This window comes from Chiloscyllium plagiosum, chromosome 6 (genome assembly GCF_004010195.1).
Source record: "Chiloscyllium plagiosum isolate BGI_BamShark_2017 chromosome 6, ASM401019v2, whole genome shotgun sequence".
NCBI lineage: Eukaryota > Metazoa > Chordata > Chondrichthyes > Orectolobiformes > Hemiscylliidae > Chiloscyllium > Chiloscyllium plagiosum.
In genome coordinates, this window is record NC_057715.1 from 72,414,738 (window position 1) to 72,428,187 (window position 13,450).

Sequence of the window (13,450 nt, forward strand, 5' to 3'; positions counted from 1 at the left end):
TGTGCTGTATCATGTTGCCAAACACAGGGGGCTAACACCTTCAACATATTGTCCAGCTATCACCATTGTTAACAGCTAACCCGACAATGCAACTTTAAAAAAAGATTTTGTGATTTACACATGAAAGAAGTGAAACTATCACTGTATTCGAACAGATGAAAAGCTTAACAGACAATCAATTTTTCAATGTATAATTTCAGTTACATCACACTGCAAATTTTTGCTATAAATTCTGTGTTACGATCGAGCCCTCCACTATCACCTGATGAAGGAGCGTCACTCCTAAAGCTAGTGCTTCCAATTAAACCTGTTGGACTATAACCTGGTGTTGTGTGATTTTTAACTTTGTACACCCCAGTCCAACACCGGCATCTCCAAATTATAATGAAATAGTGTTACTGTGTTTGATTAAAAAGTGTTGCCTAAAGTTATTGTATTTTTTAAATTCATTTTTTAGTGGGATGTGGGTGTCTCTGGCTGGCCAGCATTTATTACTAAATGATATTTACCTAAAGCAATTATTAAATATTCTTTAACTATTGTCACTTCAGGCAGAATTTACCCTTCCTTGGTGTGGCATGGATCATGCCAAGCAAGGTGAGAAAATACAGTCAGAATGCTAAAATCAGGTTCTCAACACTGAGAACATTTTCCCTGAATTGCCTGTCAAACTTTAAACAACCACTTCTGAAGATCACCAATGAGCTGTGACTCCCCTACTTCCATGCATTTGCATCTCATTAAGACCCTAACTCACTTTATTTTGTTGCTAATACGAATTCTCATCTCCTCCATTGAAAAGCTGGATGGTGCAAATTCCCGGCGGCTGCAGGCTCACTAATCAAACAGTCGTGCAACTGCTTCTTGAGATTTCCTTGCATGCTCCAAGGACAGCATCCTCATTGAATCTTCATCCACACAACCTGGCATCAATAAACCACCAGCCTTACCACATTATTCCTGCTCTCAAACACCACTCCAGACCTTCAACACTTCACTATAGAGCTCAGGGACATCCATGAACTGCAAACTTCTGCCAAGCCCACTGAACATGCAGTGACACACACACACACACACACCTTATGCATCTACATGGGATGCCTTTACATTCACATGGACACATACATCTTTAGGCTGTTAATATGTTATCCTTCAAGAACACAAGGAAGGTTTCCTAATCTGATTCATCAGAAGGCAGGACTGGCATAGAATCTCCACAGTGCAGAAACAGGCTCGTCAGCCTAGTCTGCTGTGACCCTCTGAAGACCATCCCATCCAGAACCAACCCCCAACCCAGCCACATTTTAGCAAGCTAACCACCAAACTTGCAAATCCTTGGACACTATGGACAATTTTTAATATGGCCAATCCCCTTAACCTGCACATCTTTGGACTGTGGGAGGAAACCGGAGCACCCCAGAGGAAGTTCATGCAGACACAAGGAGAATGTGCAAACTTCACAATCACCCAAGGGTGGAATTGAGCCTGGGTCTCTGGCATTATAAAACACAGAACATTAAGGGCAATACAGGCCCTTCGGCCCTCAATGTTGCGCCGACCTGTGAAATCAATTTAAAGCCCATCTAACCTACACTATTCCATTCTCATCCATATGTCTATACAATGACCATTTAAATGCCCTTAAAGTTGGTGAGTCTACTCCTGTTGCAGGCAGTGCATTCCACCCCCCTGCTACTCTCTGAGTAAAGAAACTACCTCTGGCATCTGTCCTATATCCATCACCCCTCAATTTAAAGCTATGTTCCCTTGTGCTGGCCATCAGCATCTGAGGAAAAAGGCTCTCACTGTCCACCCTATCTAACCCTTTGATTATGTTATATGTTTCAAATAAGTCACCTCTCAAACTCTTTCTCTCTAATGAAAACAGCCTCAAGTCCCTCAGTATTTCATTGTAAGATCTTTGTTCCATACCAGGCAACATCCTAGTATATCTCCTCTGAATCTTTTCCACATCCTTCCTATAATGCGGTGACCAGAACTGTACACAATACTCCAAGTGCGGCCGCACCAGTTTTGTACAGCTGCAGCATGACCTCATGGTTCCAAACGTCAACGCCTCTACTAATAAAAGTAACACACCATATGCCTTCTTAACAATCCTATCAATCTGGATGGCAACTTTTAAGGATATGTGTACCTGGACACCGAGATCTCTCTACTCATCTACACCATCAAGAATCGTACCATTAGCCCAGTACTCTGTATTCCTGTTACTCTTTCCAAAGTGAATCACCTCACACTTTTCCTCATTAAACTCCATTTGCCACCTCTCAGCTCAGCTCTGCATCTTATCGATGTCCCTCTGTAACCTACAACATCCTTCGTCACGAACCATAACTCTACCGAGCTGAGTGTCATCTGAAAATTTACTAACCCATCTTTCTATGCTCTCATTCAGGTCACTCACAAAAATGACAAACAGCAGTGGACCCAAAACAGATCCTTGCGGTACACCACTAGTAACTGAACACCAGGTTGAATACTTCCCATCAACCACCATCCTCTGTCTTCATTCAGCGAGTCAATTTCTGATCCAAACCATTAAATCACTCCCGATCCCATGCCTCTGTATTTTGTGCAATAATCTACAATGGGGAATCTTATCAAATGACTTACTAAAATCCATATACACCACATCAACCACTTTACCCTCATTCAAATGTTAGGTCACCTTCTCAAAGAACTCAATAAGGTTTGTGAGGCACAGCCTCACCTTCACTAAACCATGTTGACTATCCCTAATCAACTTATTCCTTTGTAGATGATTATAAATCCTATCTCTTATAACCCTTTCCAACACTTTACCCACAACTGAAGTAAGGCTCACTGGTCTCTCATTTCCAGAGTTGTCTCTGCTCCCCTTCTTGAACAAAGGAATAACATTTGCTATCCTCCAGTGTTCTGGCACTATTCCTGTAGACAATGATGACTTAAAGTTCAAACTCACAGGCTCAGCAAGCTCCTCCCTGGCTTCCCAGTGAATCCTAGGATAAATTCCATTTGGCCCAGGGGACTTAACTATTTTGACACTTTCCAGAATTGCTTACACCTCGTCCTTGTGAACCTCAATCCCATCTAGTATTCATTTAGCACTTGCTCTTATCTCCTCTGACTCCAAGCACAACTTCCCACTACTATCCTTGATTGTGAGGCAGTGGTGCTAACCCATGAGCCACCTTACTGCCTAATGAAGAGACTGGATTGATTTGAAATATATTCACTGGTATTTGGACTAACAACATGGGAATCTATAAAATTATAAAAGGACCCAGACAGGGTAAATGCAGGAAGGATGTTCACAGTGACCAGGAAGTCCAGAAACAGCGGTCACTGTCTAATTATACAGGGTAGCCCATTTAAAATTGAGATGAGGAAGGAGTCAAATATAGTTCTTGGGACTAAATGGATCAAAACTATGAGGAGGAAGCAGGAACTGAGTTGAGTGATCAGCCATGGTCAGATTGAATAGTAGAGCAGGGCTGAAGGGCTGAATGGCTGACATCTGCCCCTATTTTCTATCTTTCTATTTTTTACTGAGAGGCTGCAGCCTATCTACCTTATATTGGTATCTTAACACACATTTGTTGACTTTAGCTTATGCCGGAAACGTCGATTCTCCTGCTTCTTGGATGCTGCCTGACCTGCTGTGCTTTTCCAGCAACACATTTTTCAGCTCTGATCTCCAGCATCTGCAGTCCTCACTTTTTCCAAAGTAAGTAGGGGCTCTTTTTCAAAGTCTTTTGGAAGCTGATATCAGGGACAAGCTGTACAGTGTACCAGTCTGATTCTTCTGCACTGATAATAGGTTTATGTGGTATTTGAATTATGCTGTGGCATGACAATTGTGTGAGTTAAAACATATGAGGTATCCAGTATGTCAGATTAATATTTCATTTTTTAACTCTTAAGTATGACATGAAACAAGGTGTTAATTTTCAAGATTATAAGCTGAGGTGTAATGTCATAATTAGGTGCACTTGATTTCTGAACCTTGAGCCTGCAAATTTATCGTTGCAAGTCTAACTAAACAGCAGGTGGTTTTAATTGACATCGATTCATAGCGTCGTACAACATGGAAATAGTGCCTTTGGTCCAACTCATTCATGCCGACCAGATATCCTAAATTAATCAAGTCCCATTTGTCAGCACTTGGTTTAAATCCTTCCAAAACCCTTCATCTTCACATACCTATTCAGGTGCGGGTAAGTGGAGTTGAAATGCCCATCAGCCATGATTGAATGGAGGAGTGGACTCAATGGGCTGAATGGCCTTTTTTTTAAGATTAGATTAGATTACTTAGTGTCGAAACAGGCCCTTTGGCCCAACAAGTCCACACCGACCCGCCGAAGCGTAACCCACCCAGACCCATTGTCCTATATTTACCCCTTCACCTAACACTACGGGCAATTTAGCGTGGCCAATTCACCTAACCTGCACATTTTTGGATTGTGGGAGGAAACCGGAGCACCCGGAGGAAACCCACGCAGGCACGGGGAGAACGTGCAAACTCCACACAGTCAGTCGCCTGAGGCGGGAATTGAACCCGGGTCTCTGGCGCTGTGAGGCAGCAGTGCTAACCACTGTGCCACCGTGCCACCCACACCACTGTGCCACCGTGCCACCCACCGTACTTCCGCTCCTATGTCTTATGGTCTTATGGTCACTCACTGCCACCACGGGGTCTGCCCAGGGCCCACTCTCTGCCACCACAGGGTCCACAGTATGTGTTGGGAGAAAGAGGACTACAGTCAGCCAGGAGATACTGCCACAGTCAGCCAAGTGGCATGTCCTCTTCCATTCTAGGAGTTAAGCTACAATCTGACTGGGAATTGGGCTGACAAGACTCCTGCGATCTGTGTCCTTTCAGTTCAAAAACTCAGAGTGCTATGGTTATGTAGCTCAGCAGCTTAGGGAATTGTGGAAAGGCAATGGTGAGGAAGGGGCATTGCCAATGTACTGGTGATAGAGGATACATCCAGGCCAGGAATCTTGCTTAGTCTCTGGTGTATGAGGGCTTCAATCTCACCAGGGAGATGTTGGCCAAGATTATTTCAAGCCATGATCAGCAAGAACCTGTTGACAACAAGCCCAAACCTCAATGGAACACTGGGAAGCACTTTAGAAAATGCACCTAGGTATAGCAGGGTGGCCTGGATGGTTATATTTTACTTGTTACTGATTGATTTTTTTTCTCATCAAATAGTGCTGGTGCATTTAGTTATGCATCCTTCATTCAACGACTGTTGTCTTGTCAATAACTATGTGAACCCTTACACCTTCATCTGCCTGCTTGTAACGTGCAGATAGAGAGCAACCTTTTCCATGGATGTACCAGTGCTTCTGGAAAAGCTGTATAATGGATATTGGCATGTAATGGCTTTAATTGCATGCAGTGGGTTGAAAGCCCTATGTGGGAGGCAGCTCACTGTCACAGGTTTGCTGAATATAGTGTGAATAAGTGATTTCAAGTCTCCTTTGTGCATATCTCCATGGTTTTGCACCTCCCTATTCACTGCTTTATTTACCCCAGAAAGTTTTGATATCTCTCCACTCTTCAACTATTGCCTTCTTGCATTTGCACAGTTTTAATTGTTCTGTGTTGATATCAGCTTGCACTTTCAACAATCTGCCATGAAAAAAAATTGAATTTTAAAAGTACAATCACAAACCTAATTAACAGCAGATATGCGGCTACAGTCAAATCGGACAATTAATATTATAGACTGGATAATATAATCCTTTAACAGAGTGGACATTTCTTTCTGATTCATTTACTGCCAAACTTTAAACTATTTCTGAGAATTTCAGAAACAATGAGAAGCAGAATATCTTGGAATGAACATGTTTTCCCAAGTTGAAGTAACTTTCAGAATAAAAGTTCACTGTACTGTTACAGAGAAAAACACCAGCCTCGGAGTTAGGATCAGGGTTCAATGACAGAGTTTATTGCACAAGGAAATACCGGAGCTCCGGGGAGAGAAAGACACCAACAGCACAGAGGTCAGCTGCGAGTCTTTCTCAACCTGGAGCACATGTCAAGAAACTTTTATACATCTTGTTATACAATAGATCTGTGATGAGATTATTGTCTTTGTAACATGGTTTGTTTATGGGAATCATTGCAGAATCATTGATAGTTTTGATACAGTCTTTGTCAGTTCCAGTGCAATCTTTGATGATTTCCATGTGGTCATTGTCAGTTTCAGTGTAGACATTGTCAGTTTCAGTGTAGACATTGTCAGTTTCAACGTCTGCACGGAAATCCATTGCTGTAGTAATGGGTGCTAATCGCTCTTCCTGAGAAGGACAATTACTGCAGTCCTGGCTATTAGCATTTCATACTAAGTCTGTATCAAACTGTTAGCATTTCTATAAGAGGTGTTGGCTGGACCCAGACACTTCGGCGGGCAGTGTATGTTACTCATGTATATTCTCTCCCCCACCCGCATTAAACTAACTAACTGGGTTGTGCTGGCATTCTGGTGGCCCTAGGCAGTGTCTGCATCTGCTCTGCTGTTTTTCTCCATATTGTGATCCGGCAGCCATCTTGTGTGTCAAGTTGGTCAACTGATGGCTCAGTGGCCATCTTGTGTCCATGTGCCTAGTGTCACTCTGCCCCATGCCATCTCCCTCTTCAGTACTGAAATTTAAGGGATATATATATAGAGACAGGATTCCTTTGAGCAGGTAATGATCAAAAATAACAATTAATTCAATAATGACAATAAAAATCCAGTGTATCCAAATCAGTCAACAAAGGTAAAGTGATCAGGTAGCTAATAAATAACTAGAAATTAATGAGTCAGTATTTAGCATATTTTTTACAGACCCATATTTATTGATTTTGGGTGGAATCAAATGCTGACTCAAACAATCAGTAAGTGTGCACCCGCACACCCTCAACATCAATAAGGATAATGAACAATTACACCAAGCAGAATTGCTTCACATCTGATAAATTAGGAATGTACATAAAGTGAAAAGGACAGTCACTTGCAATGTCAGATCATTTTACATTGCCACTGGTAATTGCTACTTGTGAAATGGCCTGAATTTACATGTACCCATGGGAAAGGAGACAGCAATTGCTGGAAATTCTGACAGCATCTGTGGAGACAAAGCAGAGTTAATGTTTCAGTCCAGTGACCCTCCTTCAGAATAGTTTCAGATCTTCAGCATCCACAGTTCTTTGTTTTATTGAAGCTATAGAAAGTCTGCTGTTATTCTTACAACCATGAAAGCATATACGGTGCTTGGTTTATTCAAGGTCTTTCAATGATTATAGATTATTTTACATTTAGTCACATTTACAGGATGTAGTCTCTGAAAAGCAAGCACATTGTTCACAGTACATGGAGCAGATTTGACCCACAGCACTGCACTACTATGCCCTTTGCAACACAAGCAGAACAAATGATTAAATATCTGAAAGTTAACATGCATGTACATCCAAATCGCTTGTGGAAGTTTGCAGATCTTTTTCACATCTTTTATTTCCTGTGACTGAATGTAACATTTACCTGCAGAGTATGATTTAGTTGTAGATGAATCAATTGTGCCAATATTCTCTGTTACATGGGTTGAAATGAATTGTCGTAATTTCAGTACTTTCAAAGGATAGAAAACAGGAGAATTATTTCAGGCATGTTCAAGAGTGTAAATAAACCTGTAAAGAAATTCAGCTAATATTTAAATAGAAACCACAAAGTGAAAAGTGCATTTATATGACTTAAAATAAAAGAGCATATTTTAATTTAACTGCAGAAAAATTGCTAGAGACCATAGGAGCTGTTTTTTCCAGATTCCGACCTGTGCCTAGTAACCTTTCATCTCCCCTTGCTTATTAAGAACCTACATCTGCCTTAGCAATATTTAAATATATTCTGCTTCCATTGTCATTTGAGAAAGAAAGTTCGACAGACTCGAGACCCACTGAAAAAAAAGTTCTCCCAGTCTCTGTCTTAGATGGTGACCCCCTATTTTTAAACACTGATTCCAGATTTTCCCACAAGAGGAAACATCCCTTCTACATTCACCCTGTCAAGTCCCCTCAATGTGTTTCAATCAAGTCACGTCATTTTGTGCTAAACTCAAATCTAACCTGTCAAACATTTCCTGACAAGAAAACCTGCTAAGTCCTTCTTAATTTTAATTTGAACATCTTAGGCAACTTTACTGCACTAGGTTGCAAGCTGCCTATTCTCAAGTTTTCAATCACAATTTCCAGCATTTACTGGGTTTTCAGTCTCTATCAGAAGAGGTGCAGAACTTCACCAGAAAGACAATGAAAATCAGAAGGTAAGATAATTAGTTTTACTTGTACAAATTTCACAACACATGCTGAAATGTCAGTGATGTTCCCAACATTTTGAGGAGGTTTATCTTATGAATAACTAATCTACACAACCACAACAAGTTTCAGGTTGAACTCGGACATGAGCACAAGATATTCTCAACTGGGATTGCTGTGGACAATTAGCATCAATTTATTTGTATTTGGTTTTGATTAAGGGGAATATCAGCTTGGATTCTCAGTGTAGACAAACAGAAGGCTGGAAGAACACAGCAAGCCAGGCAGCATAAGGAGGTGGAGAAGTCAACATTTCAGGTTTAATCCTTGTTCAGGACTCTGAAAAACCTACTCAATTTTGCCAGTTGGAAATGACCATAATAGAATCAAACTTGGGTATGATATTTCCTTCAGTCAGTGCTCCTAGTTAAACATCATAGATACACATATGGAAGGTGAGACAAAATATAGGAAGGTAACTTGCACCAGTAGAAGTGCACTCAAAGAAAAGAGTGAAAGGCTTCAGCCAGGCTAACGTTGAGGGAAGAAATTCATAAGCAAAGGAAGGATGAGAGCAATAGAAGTAGTTGGCTGGGAAGTGATTGTACATCCTCCTATGCAATCAGTGATTAGACAAGATGAGAGATACACAAAATGAAAATGATAAATTAAAAGCAGTTGGAGGAACAAAGAAGTTAAACAGAATAGAAAAATATGAGTGTAGCTCGGGAAAAATGTGCTGTTTTTCATCTTGTAGCTTTTCATGTTGTGCGTAGAAAATAAAACCCTTTAATTACATCTCAAGCTGTAATACCAATGGAAAACGTTCAAGCATTGTAAAGGTCAAGGGTATTTTTTTTAAAAATAGGTTAATGGTATTTATTTGTGGAAACATCTGTAAAATGTATATTTTGCCAATTTCTGGAAAGTAGAGTCTTTAACAAATGTTCTGAACACTAGAGATGGATGAATGATACCTCATTAGAATGGTTTCAGAGTCCATTCTTATACAATGTCAAAATGAAATATTGTATGATTAGGATACAGGCAGCAGAGTTTTCCATGAACTCAAGCTTACAATGAAGCAAAGTGGGACAGAGTTGGCCAGGAGGAGAATTGAAACAGTCAAGCCTCGAGGGACAAAGTCATGGATGTGAACTTCAGCAGCCGATCAGCAAAAAAAGAGCATGGTTGGATGAGGTTATGGTCGTAGAAGATATCAGGTCAGCAGCTCACATCAGTCTCAAATGAGATACCAGAGTTGTGAAAGTTTACATTCAGTCTCAGCTGGTGTGAAACACATGGAGTTGATGGATAAGGACACCCCCCCAAGGCACAAGTCGCCCACCAATCACCCATCACACGGCCCTTCACTACCTGGGAATAAGAAACATGGAGGAGCTAGAAATCAAAGTTGAATACAAAGAACAAATTAAAAATATTTTAAATCTCAATATAGACACTTCCAAATATCTGAGAACACTGGATAATGCTTAAGAGCAATGACAAATGCTTATCCACATGCACATTTGTTTCAGGAATATAAAACAAATTTTAAAACTGGAATGAATGCAAAGGCCCATAAATCTCTGTATGAATAATTGGTAGAACTCCAATGCACTATAAATAAAGAGCATTAAAAGCACTTGAAGCCACCTGGACAAACATTAAAGTGGAATAAATAAAAGCAATCTAAATGATTAGAAATTGTTAGTTATTTTATTAGGCTACACTTTCACAGAGGAGAAAGTGAGGACTGCAGATTGTGGAGATCAGAGTCAAGAGCGTGGTGCTGGAAAAGCACAACAGGTCAGGTAGTATCTGAGGAGCAGGAGGATCAATGTTTTGGGCATAAGCCCTTCATCAGGAATCCTGATTTTACACTTTCACAGAGGGGGGTGGTGGAGGGTTGTTATTCGGACTGGTGGCCTGTGACCAGCAGTGTTCCATAGGGATTGGTGCTGGGTCCACTTTTGTTTGTCATTTATATAAATGGTTTGTATGTAAACTTAGGAAGTATTCTTAATAAGGTTGTAGACAGCAAAGAAGGTTATCTAAGGTTACCAAAGAATTTTAATCAATTGGGCCATTGAGCCAAGGAGTGGCAGATGGGGGGTTTAATTGAATAAATGTAAGATATTGCATTTTGGTGAGATGAACAAGGCCACAATTTATACAGTTGATAGTGCAGCCAAGCAGTATTGTTGAACAGAGACCTAAGGGTCCAGATACATAGTTCCATGAAAGTTGCATCATAGGTAAAGAAGGTGCCTGAGTGGTTTGTATGTGGAATGGTAGATGCGGGTGCAGTTACAACATGTAAAAGACATTTGGACAAATACATGAATAGGAAAGATTTAGAGGGATATGGCCAAACCCAGGCAAATGGGATTAGTTTGGTTTGGGAAACTGGGTCAGCATGGACAAGTTGGACTGAAGGGTCTGTTTCTGTGCTGTACTACTCTATGACTCCTTCTTAAAATGAATTTGTCAATTATTTACATTAAAGGTTATACAAACTTATCAAACCAATTAAGTCATGTAATTGGAATACAATATGATCATCTTGTTTTTCTTCTCCCATTTGGCAAGAACTATGATGCTTCTTAGATACTTTTCTACCTAGCCTTTCACCTCTATTTGATTTTTTTAAATTGTCTTGTTGTGTAGTATGAGAAGACAGGAATGAGTAAGTGATTGTTGGGAAAATAAGTGGAAATACGGAGACCTTGTGTATATAGTACTTGTGTTGAAATGTGGAGAAGAAATTAAATGGAAAAAAGATGGAAGGTGACAAATGTAGGACTTGCATTTACAAAAGACTTTTCATGAGCATCAGAAATCTCAAAGTGCTCTACTTTCTGAAGTGTAGTAACTGTAGAAAATGTAGCAGCTGATTTGTGCTCTGCAAAATTCCACAAACAGCCATGTGATAATGACTAGATAATCTACCATTGTGATATTAATTGAAGAATAAATATCAGTTAGCTTTTAATCCTCAATTGAAATAACCTAGAATGCAGAATCAAGTGTGAGGCATATGTGAAGAAAATGTCCTGAAAGGTGTTGTTGGTTTGAGACATGCACAGGTCACCGAGCCATACAGTCATAGAGATGTACAGCACGGAAACAAACCCTTTGGTCCAACTCATCCGTGTCAACCAGATATCCTAAATGAAACTAACCCCATTTGCCAGCAATTGGCTCATATCTCTCTAAAGCTGCCCTATTCATATACCATCCAGTTGCCTTTTAAATGTCGTAGTTGTACCAGCCTCTACCATTTCCTCTGGCAGCTCATTCCATACACCCACCATCCTTTGCATGAAAACATTGCCCATAGGTCCCTTTTAAATGATTTCATGCACTTAAAATTCTAAATTTGACTTATATTGCTCAACATCTACTCACTTGATAGTGTAACTCAAAGAATGAAACAATGAATTCTCTTGAAATGCAAACTGTATAGATTAGATTACTTACAGGCCCTTCGGCCCAACAAGTCCACACCGACCCGCCGAAGCGCAACCCACCCATACCCCTACATTTACCCCTTCACCTAACACTACAGGCAATTTATCATGGCCAATTCATCTAACCTGCACATCTTTGGACTATGGGAGGAAACCGGAGCACCTGGAGGAAACCCATGCAGACACAGGGAGAACGTGCAAACTCCACACAGTCAATCGCCTGAGGCGGGAATTGAACCCGGGTCTCTGGCGCTGTGAGGCAGTAGTGCTAACCACTGTGCCACCGTGCCGCCCACTTACGTATAGCTTACTTGTCCCATGTGATCTCCAATCCCTTCTGCTTTTCCTTTACTGAGTTATACATTTTAAATTAAGGCATTGTGGATTACCAAAGCAAATCCATATATTACATTGTCAACCTACAAAACTTTCGACACAGTATTCAAGGTTGTGTGAAAATTTGTGTTTTTAGCCTTTTAGTATTTCTTCTTTAAATTCCCCTAGTTTTGTGGATGCATGACATTAAGTAACATCTAAATGCATTAGGTACATGGGACCATGTTTTTATTTTGCAGCAACTCCAGCGCATAAAAATATGTATCAGCCTGGAGTGTGATTACAATTGAAATTTCTCACTAAATTTTAAATGGATTTTTATAATAGTGTTGTATGGCCAAGTGGACAAGAAATGCAGTTAAATTTGGAAAAAAAAATGTAAGTTATGCATTAAAAAGAGAGATTTTATTTTTAAAAACATACTTGGTATTTACAGAGTGTTGCCATTCTCAGGATCTATGACATCTCGTTCGACAACATTTGAAACAGAGCCACTTTTATTGTGTCAGAACGCAGCAGCTAATTTATGCACAACTTGGTCCCATAAACACGGTCCACACGAGCAGGCCTTCTGTTTCATTAGATTTTGGTTGAGGGATAAAAATTAACGAGAACACTCCCCTGCTCTACTTCAAATAATGCTGAAAAGTATTTTACTTCTACCTGAGAACATAGGTGACACCTTAGTTTACATTTAATCTACAAGGCACTCCACCTCCAACCATGCACTACTCCTTCAGTACTGCATGGGAGCCCAAATTATGTGCTCCATTAATTTGCATTTAAATAGCACCTCTCATGACCATAGGATGTCCCAAAGTGCTTTACAGACACCAAAGTACTGTTGAATTGTAATGTAGGAAGCACAGCGGGCAATTTGCACACAGCGAAGTCCCACAAACAGCAACAAGATAATGAGATTTTACAGTATTCCCCACAGTACTCATTGAAATGGCAGCCTAAATTATTCATTGAGCCAAGCTGGCAGGTAAAATGCAGCAGATTTCATTATTCTTACATGCTTTAACCAGACTGCCAAGTAATACTCACACAATGACTCAAGACATTAGATCATTTATTTCAGCAGCTTATTACATATTAAATTGAGTATAGAGTCAAAGAGTGAGGTGCTGGAAAAGCACAGCAGGTCAGGCAGCATCCGAGGAGCAGGAGAATTGACATTTCAAGCATAGGCCCTTCATCAGGAATGAGGCTTGTGGCCCAAGGGGGCTGAGAGATAAATGGGACGAGGGTGAGGCTGGGGGAGAAGGTAGATGAAGGTAGGGGTGATGGTAATAGGTTGGCGAGCAGGGTGGAGCAGATAGGTGGG

The 13,450-nt window shown here is 40.5% G+C and overlaps 1 long non-coding RNA gene across 1 annotated transcript in view; it reads right to left on the reverse strand.

The window, feature by feature from the left end:
• Positions 1-6,277: 6,277 nt before the first annotated feature.
• The window catches only part of LOC122550695, a 94,854-nt gene continuing 87,681 nt past the window's right edge, over positions 6,278-13,450 (reverse strand). Inside the window, exons 2-3 of the long non-coding RNA XR_006311918.1 lie at positions 7,542-7,628; positions 6,278-7,128 (exon numbers count right to left, since the gene is read on the reverse strand). This is a non-coding gene — a long non-coding RNA (uncharacterized LOC122550695). The remainder of the gene's footprint in view (positions 7,129-7,541; positions 7,629-13,450) is intronic.